We start from the raw sequence: 17739 nt of genomic DNA, 5'->3' as shown, positions 1-17739 counted from the left end.
GTATTAAAACAATAAAAGACCTGAAATATTTCAGTTGGTGTGCAATGAATCTAAAATATATGAAAGTTTAATTTTTATCATTACATTATGGAAAATAATGAACTTTATCACAATATGCTAATTTTTTGAGAAGGACCTGTATCTGTGGCCATGGAAGTGATTGGAAATGTAATGTAGCTTAATAGATTGCTGCACCGTCCAAGCACCGCTAATATTAATTAATATAATACATGTTAGGGCTGGGTGGTATGACCAAACATTTGTATCACGATATTTTTTAAGATTCTGACGGTTTCATGGTATATCACAGTATTTTTTTTTATTGTTTTCTTTTGTATGACTTTATATAAGTCTGTGGCTTTTCCTATTGTCAAGAGCATATAGACTATAAACCATTTTAATTTGATCATGTATATAATGTATAAAGCTTGATCATGTATATTTAATTTGATCATGTATAAAGGTTTTAAGCACTATACGTTTGCTTGACGCCACAATATGACACAATTTATGAAGAAATCAGTACGTATGCAACAGTTGCAGAATGTAAACCGTTTTATTGTGCAAAACTGCAACATAGTGACAACAGAATTTGGATGCCAAAACGTTAACTTAAACTGAAGTAGTTTCACCTTGTAAAACATACCTGGAATCCAGTGTTTTAATTATTGCTCTGAATATAATGTTTTGGTCTGTGTCAGATTTCTTAAGCATGTTCTTACGCTGCATATCTGGTGTCTCTCTCTTCATCCTCCATTTGTTATGTGTTTTTGATTTTAATTATTTCCCCGTCGTTTAGACGAAGCCTTTCTCATTGGTTCAGACTGTTATACTAATGCTACCTGTGAGCTGTGTCCAATCTGCACAGCGCTTCATAGCGCTTTTAGATGAGAACAATAATACATGATTTGCTGCCTATTGAAGCCAATGGCTGTTGAGTAAACTATGCTACAGTATGGCGGTATACAAAAAATCCATACCATACGAGAAATTGAAGCCAATATACCGAATGCACCATCATACCTCCCAGCACTAATGTATGTATTGAGTTATAATTCTGCATCAGGAAAAATAAATATATAAACATTTTTGGCAGTGTTTTTCAGGCTTCTTACAAATGGCCAACTGTCAGGTGATGTAGCCATCTGATTATATACACATATATACAGCTCTAGAATCCGAATTCTTCTTTATCCAGCATTGCTACACACTTACATACCAGTGTCTGTTAAATTCCTTTTTTTTTTCTAATGGGGTACAGGTTAAATTATCACCTGAACAAAATCGTATTTAATGAGGGAAAAGTATAAACCACTGCTGTAGTCATCAATATCCTCTTGCAATAGGATCAGCTGGGCAGCATAACGGAACAAGTGGGTAGCACTGTTGCCTCAAAGGACGAAAGGTCTGGGTTTCTTCTTCCTATGTGGAGATTGCATGTTCTCCCTGTGTCTGCTTTGGTTTCCTCCAGGCCCACAAGCATCAGCAAGGGTGGAATTGGTTGGATTTCTCTTTGCGGTGGATGCCTGAAGCAACTGCAAGGTTATTCTTTTTTTTCCCCTATTTTTCCCACTTTTTCTCCCCTAATCTTGTCGTGTCCAATGTACTGATTCGACCCTTCACCGCTGAGGACGCCTCTCAACTGACATACGCCCCCTCTGGCACATACAGTCAGTACAGACTGCATTTTTCACCTGCACGAGTCGAGTTCATACACTTGACGGGCACTGGAGGGCCACACCCCCATCAGCATTATTCCTCAGCCCTGTGCAGGCGCCATCAGTCAGCCAGCAGGGGCCGCAGTTGCACCAGTTATGAGCACCTACGATCCGACTTTCTTACCCTCTAACCCTGAGCAACAGCCAATCGTTGTTCATGCTGCCGCCCAGCCCAGTCGGAAAGGCAGAGCTGAGACTCGATACGATGTATTTCAAACTCCAACTTTGGTGCGCTAGCCTACTTTACCGCTGCGCCACCTGAACGGCCTGCAGGGTTATTCTTAAAGAAAACTGGCTTTCTTCTGCTCTGAAAATGTTCCCCAACAGGACAATGTTCAATGTCAAACTCCAAGGTCAATCAAGGTATAGATGAAGGACCATCAGATCAGGCCCCACAATTAACTGTGGTAAAGTATTGCTTCCAGTAATTTAGAAGGAACTTGGTCCACCATGACCCTAATTACAATAAAATGGTAAAAATGTAATAAAGCTGTTCACTGTTACACTGTTCTAATTAGAGAACAAAAAGGTGTCTTATGTACAGCAGGTGCTGCACAGCTTTGTGCTCCTGAAGACCTTGGGTTCAAACTGTGAGAAGTTTGGCGTGTTTCCCCTTGTCTTTGTGGAGGGGTTAAGAAATTTTTTATATCTTATTATTTAATAATGTGGATAAAATACCAGGCTGGAATACTGGGGACTTTTGTATTTAATACAAAACCACAGAGGTCAGGGCTTCAATTACATAACACAAATTAAAAGTACTTTCCACAGAGAATTCCCTCAAACAATTTAAGCATAACATATATACAGATTAAGATCTGAACTGACTCTAAAGTTATCAGTGTTGCTTTCCTGGATGTTTCACCCCCTCTAATATAACAATAATTTCATGTTTTACCACTGCTTTATCATAATCAGGGTTGCAGTGCATAATCCAGGCTCAGTGCAGTAACACACCTCGCACAGGATGCCAATCCATCGCAGGGCCTCGGCCACCTCGCCCCCGAACAGAGCCAATCATCTGTATTCACCCGACGAGCCCATTTGAACCCTGGATTCCAGTGGTAGTGGCCGGCCTAGCGTGATTTACTGCTGTAAATCGCAGGGCCTCGGCCACCTCGCCCCCAGACAGAGCCAATCGTCTGTACTGTATGTAGTCGCCCGACCAGCCCATTTGTACCCTGTATTCCAGAGGTAGTGGCCTAGCGTGATCTACTGCTGTGCCAACCAAGCACCCTATAACAATGTGAAATTAAAATGTCAAATCATTACCATCATTGTTATAGGGTGCTTGGGTGGCAAAGCAGTAAATCCCTCTAGGCCACTACCACTGGATTACAGGGTAAAATTGGGCTGGTCGGGCGACTACATACAGTACAGACGATTGGCTCTGTCTGGGGGCGAGGTGGCCGAGGACCTGCGATGGATTGGCATCCTGTCCAGGATACATGACATGTATCTTGGTCATGGTTGTAGCATGTCCAGGTTCACTGGAAAACACAAGGTGGAGAGCAGGAAAACCCTGGATGGGGCACCCATCCACCAATCCAGGTTTATCAGGTTTCCCAAGCTCAAATTTTCCAGTCTTTTTTATTTGCCTATTTATAGGGGACAGTGGCAAAAAAATCAGCTGATAAATATGTTCACTGGCTGTTAGATTTGAGAATCGCAACAGCTGGTGAACTATAATTACAATCCTTGGTTATATGCCATGAAGAGAAAATACTGCATGTTAAATCAGATTATATCATATTTAACCATTAAATCCATTTATGATTCTGTAACATGATCCAATCAGATCAGGTCACTTCTACTCACTCAGTCCTGACCAAACCCCATACGCACCCTTGATCCTTTTTTCTTTGTCTTCTTGTATTTTTACAATCTGTGAAAGCTTATCGGGTGCCTGTGTGTAGCCGAGAGGAAAGTGAGTAGGGTGCTATATTTAGAGGCCCTGATGGGTCATCGGGGCTGGCACATTGCTAAATATAGAGCACTACGCATACACAATGGAAATGAACGTCATGGAGACAGCGTGACTGACAGCCTTTGACCCTGGCGACGCACTTCCCGCTGCTGACAACAATAAGTTTAAACTTGGCTATACATTAAATATTTGTAGACTGTAATTGGCATCCCGATGAGGCATGTGTGGTGAGTGTGAGGTGCCAGGCGTTTACATGTTATGCCATCTTGTGCGGCAGTTTGGAGCCTCAGTCTGAATTATTGAGCAGATGGCCTATTTAAGCAAGGAGAAGACTGAGTATTAAATTTCAGCCTTGCTTATAACCTATGGGATTCAAAAAGCGCCTCTCCCCTGGCATTTACTCACCAGCTTATCATACATTTATGGGCCGGGATTTGCCCAAAGGCATGATAGGGATATGGCTCGATTAAATTGTAAGCAGGTATAGGCTACACCACATAACAGCCTCCACTTTTCTGAAAAAAAGCTTTCCACTAGATGTTTAAATATCTGCTGGTATTTGCTTCTGTTTACTTCTCTCACTAAAGCATTAGTTAAACTGTATAACCACAACTCTCCACAGCAATTGATTTCTTCATCTTGAACCTAAACCTTTTAACACATTACACTGATCAGCCATAACATTAAAACCACCTCCTTGTTTCTACACTCACTGTCCATATCAGCTCTACTTACCATATAGAAGCACTTTGTAGTTCTACAATTACTGACTGTAGTTTATCTGTTTCTCTACATACTTTTTTTAACCTGCTTTCACCCTGTTCTTTAATGGTCAGGACCCCCAAATGACCACCACAGAGCAGGTATTATTTAGGTGGTGGATCATTCTCAGCACAGCAGTGACACTGACATGGTGGTGTGTTAGTGTGTGTTGTGCTGGTATGAGTGGATCAGACACAGCAGCACTGCTGGAGTTTTTGAATACCGTATCCACTCACTGTCCACTTTATTAGACACTCCTACCTAGTTGATCCACCTTGTAGATGTAAAGTCAGAGACGATCGCTCATCTATTGCGGCTGTTTGAGTCGGTCGTCTTCTAGACCTTCATCAGTGGTCACAGGACGCTGCCCACGGGGCGCTGTTGGTTGGATATTTTTGGTCGGTGGGCTATTCTCAGTCCAGCAGTGACAGTGAGGTGTGTAAAAACTCCAGCAGCGATGCTGTGTCTGATCCACTCATACCAGCACAACACACACTAACACACCACCACCATGTCAGTGTCACTGCAGTGCTGAGAATCATCCACCACCCAAATAATACCTACTCTGTGGTGGTCCTGTAAGGGTCCTGACCATTGACGAACAGCATGAAAGGGGGCTAACAAAGTATGTAGAGAAACAGATGAACAACAGTCAGTAATTGTAGAACTACAAAGTGCTTCTATATGGTAAGTGGAGCTGATCCAATGGACAATGTGTGTAGAAACAAGGAGGTGGTTTTAATGTTATGGCTGATTGCTGTATATTGTTTATAACTTGACGTCATGTTGTAATGCAACACTGTCAGGTGTTGAAAAAGGATGATTAACCCAAAGTCAAGTTAAATTAGCTGTTTAACAGTACTTCATTATTAGGCTAAGCTGAAATTTATTGCAATAACATCAAATGATTAGGATAAGCTGCAATCTATCACAACAATATCACTTAACAGGTGACCTAGGCTGCTCTAACAGGATAAGGAAAGGACTGTATTGCCTTACTTGATGGTGATGTAAACAATAAAGAGCACAACCCCTGTTTAGATATGTCTGAGAAAGGGGATAATAATGCTTAATAAAATTGGATTAATAGATAACCATTGTCACAAAGTTACAAAATGACAGGTCTCATGTATAATCAATGACAGTGTCTTCCATTCTGTGATTTCTTTTTTTCAACCCAAGTAAACTCAGCTGTTGAGAAAGGTGTCAGTCCCTGAAATTCTCCAATTACTTGTGCATCATGTAACCCCAGGAAGCCAGAAAGACAGAACAGGATTACTGACAGATCCCATCTACATTTTTTCTTCCTTTGCTAAAATGGCTGCTGCTTGAGTGCTCCCAATAATGGGCTTTCTCCACATGTGGACACATGCAAGAGCTCGATATGGATGTCGTTTGCAAGGCAACCTGCTTAGCTCAGTAGCTAATGAAACTGTCTGTGGTAGCCAATTCATAGATGCTCATATGCTCTGAAATCATCTGAAAGCTTAGTTTCCTTCACAAATGCCTGTATGTACATTTACTGATTACTTTAGTAGGTACATGATTATTCTACAGTATAGGCTACACCTGCAATACAAATGAACTTTCTGTGTATACAATGACTGAATGTAGCTTATCTGTTCCTCTGTATGCTTTGTCATCTTGTAACCACCCAATTCAAACAGCTCAGCAGGTGAGGTACTGGACTATTGCCCAGAATGTTGCTGGTTCAAATGCTAAATGATGTAAATGAAACAAACTCTTGTGACTTAAGGTGCTTCAATACTGAGTTTTAGTCACCTCCAGAATTTTAAACTGTAAACAATGCATTGGGTTGTGATTGCAACAATGACAAAAGTATCGTTCTCCTTGTCTGCATATTAAGCAGGAAGTTCCTTGATTGTCTGGAAAAAAAAGCGAAGAAAAGCAGTGTAAGCAGTTAATACAGTGCCTGATCAAAGCTGCACCATAATTGCAATTAAACACAAGCCATTTAAGTATAATATACAGAACTAGGTGTATCATGTTGCACATGAAGCATAGGAGAACCACTGGTTTAGTAAATGAGTAAAAGGGGCTGTGTCTCAATCCACACACCATTTCTTACAATAATTATTATAATAGAGAGCTCAAACTAGCAACTTAAGAGAGAAGTGTTTAATTGTGTAAGATTTGATACTGTCACGAATCAAGAGTCTTTGTGCTCTTGGAGCCATGTTCATGTTCCATGCCCCTCTTTCCAGGAGCACATGCTGGAGGTGGTTTGTTTAGGTTGTCAAGCCTATGCCTCCTCTACTCTGATTGGTCTGTAGCCAATGATCCACAGCTGCTCCTTGTTTCAGGTAAAATGCTCAAGGGAATATAGGGAGCAGCTGTGGATTATTTGGTGGAGGCTGTTTTGGTTTACTTTTGTCATGCTTTTGAATGGAAGCTTTGTTGTCATGGTTCTTGCTTTTGATTAGAAATCTTGTTCATGTCTTGTGTTAGTCTAGGTTGATGTTTAGCCTCAGCATTGGGTTTATGTTTAGCTTTAGCATTGTTCATGTGTGTTTAGGTTGGCATTTAGATTAGCATTTAGCATAGGTCTTGTGTTTGGTCTTGTCTTGTGTACCCCTGTCTTGTCTCTAGTAATTATTAAACATTGTTAAATCTTCATCTCTGGTGTGTGTCCACCCTCTCGTCACAGCAGCTCTCCTCTGCTTTCTTTGTACTCTGATGCAGCGAGGAAAATCTAAAGACCTTAGAGTTACACTCACAGTTTTAAATTGTAGGGGTTGGGGGGCGCAAGTTCAAGGTCTGCACACGAAGGGGGTCGCATGTCCAAAAAGGTTGAAAACCCCTGCCCTAAACTACTCACTCACACAACAAGAGTTAATGAGGGAGAAAACATATTGTTTCAAACAAAGCGGTGATTAGCACCACAGGTGTACCCAATAACTAATTAACCCTTTTATATGTCCCCTAATCTCCCTCCCCCACCTTAAGCCAAGCTTAAATCACACCCAACCTGCTAAACACCTTTTTTTACTTTTATATCCTGTAAGAGGTTTGTGCTGATATTACAGTGCAGTCACAAGTTAATATCTTAGAGAAATAACATGAAACATGAGACAAAACATGAAATATCTCGGGTTCAAACTGTCTGCAATCAAATAAAAGTCAAAGTAAATGTAAGGAACACTGCATTTTTATTTTCCATTCTGTCCCAACTTTTTTTGATTTGGGGTTGTATTATTGATTTTTTAGCTGGACTAAAACTGCACATATTTAGTTATTAGTGAAGCTGACATAAAGGGAAATTAAATCTGCAGTTTAAATATCTACTTTCCAAAGGTAGTACAATCTTAAATTGTTCATGATATACAAGGAGTAGCCAAAGATTTGTCTTATTCAGCACTCCTCACCACACTATTTTCAGGGTTTAATTTTCTGTTTCCATGTGTTATGACCAAAGGAAAGTATTTTTGAAATTAACATTGTGAAAGTGTCATGGAAATCTAATGATTAAATTGTGCATGGACCATGAGGATCCAACTGGCACAATATTAGGTGTGAAAATGGAAAGGGGGTTTTCCTTCTCTTTACTTTTTGCTTGGACTCCATCTGTCTCTTCTGGACCAATCAGCATCCTAGCTCGGAGAAACCTGGCATGGACTGACCTAGCCACACTAGCACACACTAAAAAAAACTCAGTGTTCTGCAGCCAGATCTGCTTGTGCACACACACACACACACACAGGCTGGTAAATGTCTACACGCTAATGGAAACACACTGAGATGTTCAGGAAGGTCTTTAATAAATAATTGAAACACACAGGCGATAGCTATGATACTCACTCTCTTATTCACATTTGGTTTCTGCAGAATGCCCCAAATGAACTCAAACAGGGTTCAAGCATCACTTCATGTTAGCTCTTTCTTCTACTAAATGTTTGGTAATATAAACCATTAAATTAAGGTTGCACTTGGTTTTTACCTTGTCAAAGGGTCCTGTCAAAGCTTTCTAAGAATTAACCTTAAAAGGTCTGACATTTTTTTAAAATTTACTAGAAGTGTAAGAGGTTCTTTGCTGTCCATCAAACAAAGAGAAATGTACTAAACAAGGAAAGCAATAAGCAAAACCACACATTCCTTTGTTGTCTGTTCAACACAGATGAGCAGATGAGAACCCTTGCGTGTGTATATATACATCGATCAGGCATAACATTATGACCTTCTTAATATTGTGTTGGTCCCCCTTTTGCTGCCAAAACAGCCCTGACCCATCAAGGCATGGCTCCACTAGACCCCTGAAGGTGTGCTGTGGTATCTGGGCACCAAGATGTTAGCAGCAGATCCTTTAACTCCTGTAAGTTGTGAGGTGGGGCCTCCATGGATCGGACTTGTTTGTCCAGCACATCCCACAGATGCTCGATTGGATTGAGATCTGGGAAATTTGGAGGCCAAGTCAACACTTCAAACCATTCCTGAACCATTTTTGCTTTGAGGAAGGGCGCATTATCCTGCTGAAAGAGGCCACAGCCATCAGAGAATACCGTTTCCATGAAAGGGTGTACATGGTCTGCAACAATGCTTAGGTAGGTGGTACAAGTCAAAGTAACATCCACATGGATGGCAGGACCCAAGGTTTCCCAGCAGAACATTGCCCAAAGCATCACACTGCCTCCACTGGCTTGCCTTCTTCCCTTAGTGCATCCTGGTGTCATGTGTTCCCCAGGTAAGTGACACACACACACACCCGGCCATCCATGTGATGTAAAAGAAATGTGATTCGTCAGACCATGCCACCTTCTTCCATTGCTCCATGGTCCAGTTCAGATGCTCACATGCCCATTGTTGGCGCTTTTGGCGGTGGACAGGGGTCAGCATGGGCACCCTGACTGGTCTGCGGCAAAGTGCATTGCACTGTGTATTCTGACACCTTTCTATCTGAACCAGCATTAATTTCTTCAGCAATTTGAGCTACAGTACCTCATCTGTTGGATCAGACCACACAGGCCAGCCTTCGCTCCCCACATGCATCAATGAGCCTTTGCCGCCCATGACCCTGTCACCGGTTTACCACTGTTTCTCCCTTGGACCACTTTTGATAGATACTGACCACTGCAGACCGAAAACACCCCAGTCGTTTAGCCATCAAAATTTGGCCCTTGTCAAACTCACTCAAATTCTTACGCTTGTCCATTTTTCCTGCTTCTAACACATCAACTTTGAGGATAAAATGTTGATTTGCAGCCTAATATATCCCACCCACCAACAGGTGCTGTGATGAGATAATCAGTGTTATTCACTTCACCTGTCAGTGGTCATAATGTTATGCCTAGTCAATGTATATGTGTGTGTGTGTGTGTGTGTCTGTCTGTATTTGTTTATACATTTGTTTAATTATTTATCCAATGAATTTAAGTGAAGTTTAGTAAAATCACCAATCTGCTTGAGGTGTGTGTGTGTGTTTTTCGATCATTATTAAAGTCTAGACAATTAGTGGTAAATTATGAACATGGCAGGCTCAGATGCAGATCATAACAGTTTTTAAATGAAGAATGTGATTTAAAAGATACATATTATTTAAATAGGATGCTGAAAATTTTCTTTTTATTCCTGTCACTGAATGTAGTTCCTTGATGGTTCCATGATGGAGGTGCTGCCACATGTGTTGGATGTACATAAGAGAAAGATGTTGGGTTACATGTGGTGAATCAAACATGTAGGGAGTCAGATATGGGGGAAGGGATTTGAAATGCTGATGGATTCTGTGATGCATCAGCTTCTTCCGCAGTCTAAGTAGCTCAATTAGCAGATGAGGCTCCTGCCACAGTTGTAGAAACCACACTACAAGTGCATCCTCGGGGAGAGGTGAAACAGGAGACGGTGGTTGTCTTTCGGACAACTCTAAGTGTTGGGGGAGGTTAAATGTGCTGCTCTGTAAGAACTTAGACATATAACTGTAAAGCAAAGCTGAGTTAGCTGTATACACGACTGCTAGAGGAAGCTGCTGTCTACTTAACCCAATGCAGAGGAGAGAGTGTTGTGTCAGCAGGCGGGAAGATGGATGTGAACGAACGCAGACAGAAGCTGAATTGCAGATTTCAGAAGGGTGTGTCCGATACACATTCGCCTCTCCATCCAAACTCGTTTCATTCTGGACAGCGTGTCAGTCCATTGCAATGCAACTTGCAGTTTTTGTTCCTAAGTACCTGCAGGAATCAATGTCCCACCCACCCTTCAATTTTTCATCCACAAAAACGCAAGGCACAAACACCCACTGACCTCTCCACCAATATATTACTCTCATCAATCACTCACTCACTCACTCACTCACTCACTCACTCACGCACTCACGCATAAGGTCTATTTAGAGTAGTCAGCCTGCCCACTCAAATGTTCCTGGAAGGTGTGACACAGTGTTGGTGTCTGGAAAAACCACATAGACCCGAAGAATAATGCAAACATCTCAGAGGATTTTGAGTTTAAACCAAGGTTACCAGGACACTGGAGCTACGTGGTACCATATACTTGCAGCTGCCCTGATGTGAATGCAAATGCAGTTGTTAAGCTTTTAAAAAGAGAAAATCATTTCAAGAGTTGTCTATTCAGTGTCTTGAATAGAGGAAAGGTCAGGTATTAGGCCTAATTGATGCATAGTTTAAACAATTGCTGCAGCTATTGAGGTGAGACGAGATGACAAGAAAAAAGAACATGGTCCATTTTAAACAGAAAAGGCCAAAACAATGTTACATCACTTGCCTGCACTCCAAAGGTGTAATCTAAGTTCAAGCACAATCTCTTTTACCTGATGTCTCTACCAATCACACAACAGCTACCAAATTGAGGGGTTAAGGATACAAAACCTGCCAGACTCTTTTTTAATACATGGTGGTCCGTCAAGTTCGACAATGACATCTATGTGCAGGGGAGGGCTCGGAGGTGGCTATGGAGTCCAAGACGGGAACGGCAAAGACGTCCGCATTGGGGGCAGGGAAACTGGCCTGGAGATATCAGAGCTTCTACTGCTGCTTTCTTTTTTGCACGTGCCTCAGAGATGCTGGCACGTCGTTTGTCCTCAAATGTCTCTGTTGCTTTATGCGTCAGGGTGTGCCATCCAGTTTGGTCCTGTGTGCACTCCTCAAGCTGCTTGGGGGCTATTCCAGTGTAGGCGATGCTGGCCTTGATGCAGTCCTTAAAACGTTTCAAAGGCCTGCCTCACTTTCTCTTTCTTTTACAAAGCTCACCAAAGAGGAGTTTTTAATACAAGTGTAATTGGAAACAGCAATAAGCTTGCCGCCCTGTTAATACACTTGAGCTCATTGATGTCCAATATTGCATAGTATAAAGTGGAAACAGACACTTTCCCATATCTTGTACTTTTAGCAATGGATGGCAATGGCCTTGTCTGGAATTAAAACTCCTATTGATTTGATAACCCATCATAACTTGGTAAGAGGTCATCCTGGAGCAGGGGTAGGCAATTAAATTTTGCAGGGGGCCACATGAGAAACTGGGACTGTTGTGAAGGGCCGGACCAATAGGCTGAGCTTAATACTGCTCAATATCTATATAATACTACTCTGTATAAAGGCAGTAAATTGTATGTTTTTGAAAAACTGTTACTGGAAAAATAGATGCTACAATCAGGCAATGAAAATGAGAAGCAGGCAGAGTAAAAACATTAACATTATTTGACACTAATCAACTTTCACAAAAACAGTTTTGAACAAAATGTGCAGGTTTTGAGTTTTATATCTTACTTAAAGTGCTTTTGCTATTTTGTTTCAAGTCTGATTATCTAGTTTGCTGTTTTTCAGTCCGTTCTGGTTGGATATTGTTTGTAGATATTACAAAGCTGGTCTTGACTGCTCCAGTTCTGGATGTGTAAAACTTTATTAAAAAAATCCTTGTTGCTTTTGCAGTTCTGCATCATACAAGTTTTTGTGTTTCTGTGTGTGTGTTTAGTACGTAATAGTGATTTAAATTATGATCCTTAAACACAACGATCTGTTTTACACAAACGAAATACACGTTATATCAAACTAAATACGCTTTATATCTGACTTAAACAAATAAATACTTAGAAGTCATGGGTCTTGTTAAAAAGTCATACATTTGTATTAATTGCACTCACAGTTCTATTTGCCAACACGTTACGATGAAGCTGGATACACTCACACACACATAAACATACAAATTTAGGCAGACTGGAAAAATAACAGTCCCTTTAAAATAAAAACAATGCTACAGTATTGCATGTATGATGTACACTTATTTACATCTTATTTCTAATTACCACTGACTTTAGCTGTGACTGATGTTCTGTGCTTTGTGGTTTAGGAAGGCCTCTTTTTTGTCTCACAAAGTGAGGTTCGAAATATATGCTCTTATGACTAAATAAGCATTTGTTACAGACACACTCTAAAATATCAGTTGTAGTGTAAATGACTAAATTAATGGCAATGGTTTTGGAATGGGAGAGCCAACAAACTCAGTCAACATCACCAGGAAGGGGGGCGGGGGAGGCTCCACGGCATGAACTATATATATATATATATATATATATATATATATATATATATGAAATTTGTTGAGGGGGCCCAACATTTTTTTTTTGCACTGGGGTCCATGAGCTCCTAGTTATGCCACTAAACATCACCATACAGAGTATTTGTGAACAAGTTTAATACAGTTTCTACCTTTATATAGGTGCATTTTTGGCCATGAAATAAAGTGAAGAAACTCATCTGAACTCACTCCTCAACTGAGTAACTTTGTAATGGCTATTTCATAGAATTAATTTGGTGTGGAGATTGTTGCTGACTTTGTAGTCTTGTTCTGTGCTTTACAAATTAGCTAGAAGACACACTGTGCTCTGTAAATTGACAAAAGATGAATATCTGTGGCACACCAAGTGATAATAACAGTTTCTACCTTGCTCGCATTCTTCATTTCTTACACCCAGACCCTACATAAAGGCAGTCAGGAGAGTGGCGGAGCTGTTCTGAGATCATGAGCACTGGCTGTTCTATTCGAAACCCGTTGTTTTAATCACCTCAGCCATTCTTCTGTTGCACTCTGTTCCTGGAGAACACCACCATGCCTCATGCTGGATGGATTTTATGGTCACAGTGTACCGTGTACTTGTTAAACCAAACGGAATATATTAACATTTCACTCTGGCTGTTCAGACTGACAGAAACTAAGCAGGAATGTAAATCTATTTGAATATGTTACGGTGATTACATACACTGGTTCTGATAAAAAAAAAAAACTGGACAGTTATGATCATTATGGAGAACACAGTGTTACTGAACAGCACCAATTACTGAATCATTTCTTTTTACAACTCATTACCAACTCATTACCACTCAACATTTTTATAGTTATAGCTACACATCCAATTATTCCTTATTACAATGTCAGTCTCCACCTCATGAACTACATCTACGCTTGACAAGAGGACTGAGGATGCACATATGCACTCTGATAGTTTAAAATCATCAGGTCCTACTTTATACAAGCCAGTAGCAGATTCTTACATAGAGTCATAACTCACATTGAGGAACAGGATAGAACAAAAGACAGCAGAAGTGATTCCACATCTGGACTTCTTTGAACCTACTTTTGAAAAATTTTGTCTGTAGAGCACCTGACCAGGCTGGTTGCACTGGGAAGGCTCCAACTCCAACGTCTACGGAGTAGTGGGCACCATCTCTTTTTTACTTTGAACTCCTGAAACTCTTATTTTCCTTACTTTAGCCCTTTCTGTACTTCTCAATTAAAATATTCCTGCTGTCCTTTACATTTCTCATTTTAACACTTTGTAGATTTGTATTTTCTAGGTGTCAATTGTCCACTTAAAAAGATTAAAATGGGATGCACCTTTTCAGTTGTTTTGACAATTTAGGCGGAAGAACTCAAGATTGTATGTCAGATTCCAGGGGGATAAAAAGTGGATGTTGCATAAGGGTGATGGCATACATCTTGAAACTTCACACTTTTGAATTTTTAGACTTAAAATTGTTTAAAGAAATTGTGTGTTTGCTCTGTGATAGACTGGTGACCTGTCTGGAGTGTTTCTTACCTTTCGCCAAATAAATCAGACATACCATGACCCTGACCAGGATAAAGTGGTGGTAGGGCTGGGTGGCATGACGGTGCATTCTGTATATCATCTTTGATTTCTCATACCGTATGGATTTTTTCATATACCACCATACCATAGTACAGTTAATATACCAGCTGTAGGCTTCAGTAAGCAGCAAATTATATAATATTCCTCTATAGAGACAGTTGAGAAAGAAGCTTTTAGAATAATAATTAGAACAGTGAATTCCAGGTTAGTCTAACGGGGCGAAAATACTTCAGGTCAGTTGCTAAATCAACATTATAAGTGAACTGGAAACGAAGATGTATAAAGTCATCCACTTTTCTGGAACAGAACAGTGGTCAAGTTGTACAGTGGAGTTATCAAACGGCATTTTATTTGTTAAAGGGAGAGCTAATGGTAATTGTACAATACTTAAATAAATAATAGAATTGTATTTTTTGCAACTGTACACACGTACTGATTCCATCATATATTGTGTCATTTTCTGGGGCCAAGCAAACCTTATAGTACTCAAAACCTTCATTATTATCATTACAAGGTGAAAATAAACCTTTTCTAATATTCAATGTACTTATGACAGTGGAATCAGCCACAGACATATAAAAAGTCCCAGTCATACAAAAAAAAAAAAAACATACCGTGATATACCGTGAAACCGTCAGATTCTTAAAAAATACCATGATACAAATTGTTGGTCATACCGCCCAGCCCTAAGTGGTGGTAAAATAGACAATGAATAAATAAATGAATAATAACAACTAAAAACCCTAAAATAAAAAAAAACAAAGTATATGAACACTAGTTTGAGTGGAAGCTGTCCATGGTTCAGGGCTTGGTTCATGGTTTAACCCAAGCTACATTTTTAAGAATGAATATTCAGACTAGAGTTAGACGAGTATATTTTACAATAATTTTGGAGAATTAATATGCTAGCTACCACTGTGATCCAGGCGTCTGCATACAGACATGATTGGCTACGCCTGGGTAGGGGTTGGCTGACGGTTTGGCATCTTGTCTGGGTGTGTTACTGTATTTCACCCAGTGATTCCAGGAAACCAGACCCACCACGAGGATAAAGCAGTGGTAAAACATGAAAATAAATACAATGGTAGTATATAATGTATACAATGTATATTACAAAAAAATAATAATTATGTACAAAGTAAATAAAAACAATCTTGCTCCTTGCTTGGTTATACAGCATTCACTTATTGTTACTGACAGCTTTTATCCTGTCCAGGATAAAACACTGAGCACAGGGTGAAAACAGACAGAAAACAGTCATGAATCAAGCCTCTTTGTGCTCCTGGAGCCATGTTTATGTGCCTTGACTCGCTCTCCAGAAGCACATGTTAGAGGTGGTTTGTGTAGCATGTCAAACCTACGGCTCCTCAATTCTGATTGATCTACTGTTAATGATCCACAGCTGCACCTCGTTTGAGGTATAACACACATAATTTAACAAAAGTGTGGGAAAAAAAAACAATTTGCTGATGAGCCAAAATACCTGCCTAACCTGATTAACTCTAATTGCTTTAATTTTAATTATATGATCAATTCTATTTTACCAATCTTATATCTGTTTTACACAATATCCTCTAAGCTACCCAAGGGCGACAGAGGATGGGTCTATGTTGAGTTTACTTTCTTTTTTATAAAATTACAAGTTCTTCCTTCCACCTGTTTCCCTTGGTTTGCCCATTATGGCTTTTTGGAACTGGAATCAGTAAAATTGCTTTGAGATCAATGTCTATTGTAAAAAGCTATGCAAATAAAATTTAACTTGCCGTTGCTGTTCATCATCTACATTTATTTTTCATTTTTACATGATGTTACTCTATTGTCGCCTTCCGCTTCTCTTTTCTGACTGGCTGATTGATGGACTCGGACTGTTCATATGTCCCATAAGCTTATCACCATTTCTGACATTTCTACCCCCTCGGCTATCATGTCTAACACCTATCCCTCGTGATCACACTCCACCTGGCTTTCCTATGACCGTCCCCACATTTTAGGCATCTGATGTGATAAAGAAAGAGGCCCAGCTGGACTGTTTATGCCTCATGGCAATACGTGTTTGGCTCCAATCCCAGCTGAATGTTTACTGACATAAAGCTTTTCTAGTAAGACCAGTAAGTATGGAGAAATATGACAAATAAACACATGATTATATTTAGTCACTGAGTGCATTGCTGAGGGTCAAGCTCAAATACTTAACATTGGCTCCATGGTAACATTTTGCCTAATCCTGGCTTTTCCTCAGCTGACAAAATTGGTTTGGCTCCAGCAACAAAATATTTTTAATTATAAACACAATGTGCTGCTATTTAAACAAATATAGACACAGACTGACTGCATTTACCACATCCAGCGTTCAACGTATACCAAGGGCATTAACATGGCAGGTATCGATTTGCTTCTATGACATCCTTTACCCCTCTGAGAATGCTTTCCACTAGATTTTGAAACACGACTGCATGGATTCACTTCTATTCAGCCTGGACAACCCAGCAAATGAATAAATGGGCTAAATGAATAAGAAAAAGATACTGGCTGCTCAGAGAGAAAAGTATCCTACAGGAACGTTAAGCGTTCTACTCATCTGTATTAAATGAGATACTCTTAATGGCCAAAGGTTACATGGACACACTTCCTAATTATTAAGTGTGGGTGTTACATCCACACCCTGTGCTAACAAGCACTTAGCCGTGAAATAGACAAACAGAGACAGTAGAATGAGTCACACAGGAGCTCAGTGATATAAACGTGGCACTTTTATAGGATAACACCTTTGACGCAAGTCAATTCTGCCTTGCTAGATGTTCTGCCATGCTTGCATCTAGGAGCAACAATAGCTTATGCATGGAGCAGTAAAACGTGCAAACTCACAGTGCAGGAATCGCATAGCATCTGTTGCATTGCTTATGAGATTTCCAGACTGCCTCAAGAAATTGAAGCTTCCATCAGAAATTTAATCGTTTTTTTATGGACAAGCAGCTGCACATAAGCTACTGACAGTTAAAGTGGTGTAAAGCATGCTTCCATTGGACTATGGAGTGATAAATCACATTTTAACATCTAGCACTCTGATAAACCACTGGGTATCTACCAGAATAATGGTTCTTGAAATGCATAGTGTAGTAAACAGTAAAGTTTGGTGCTGGGCCAGATATATTTCTGCTCTTACCACATCATCTCTACTTAGTTTAAGTTAGAACCTGTGTATTGGGGAAACTAAACAGCAATTA

The sequence above is a fragment of the Trichomycterus rosablanca genome, chromosome 7 (assembly GCF_030014385.1).
Source record: "Trichomycterus rosablanca isolate fTriRos1 chromosome 7, fTriRos1.hap1, whole genome shotgun sequence".
Lineage (NCBI taxonomy): Eukaryota > Metazoa > Chordata > Actinopteri > Siluriformes > Trichomycteridae > Trichomycterus > Trichomycterus rosablanca.
The sequence above is the reverse complement of the archived record's forward strand: the minus strand, read 5'-3'. Positions refer to the sequence as shown.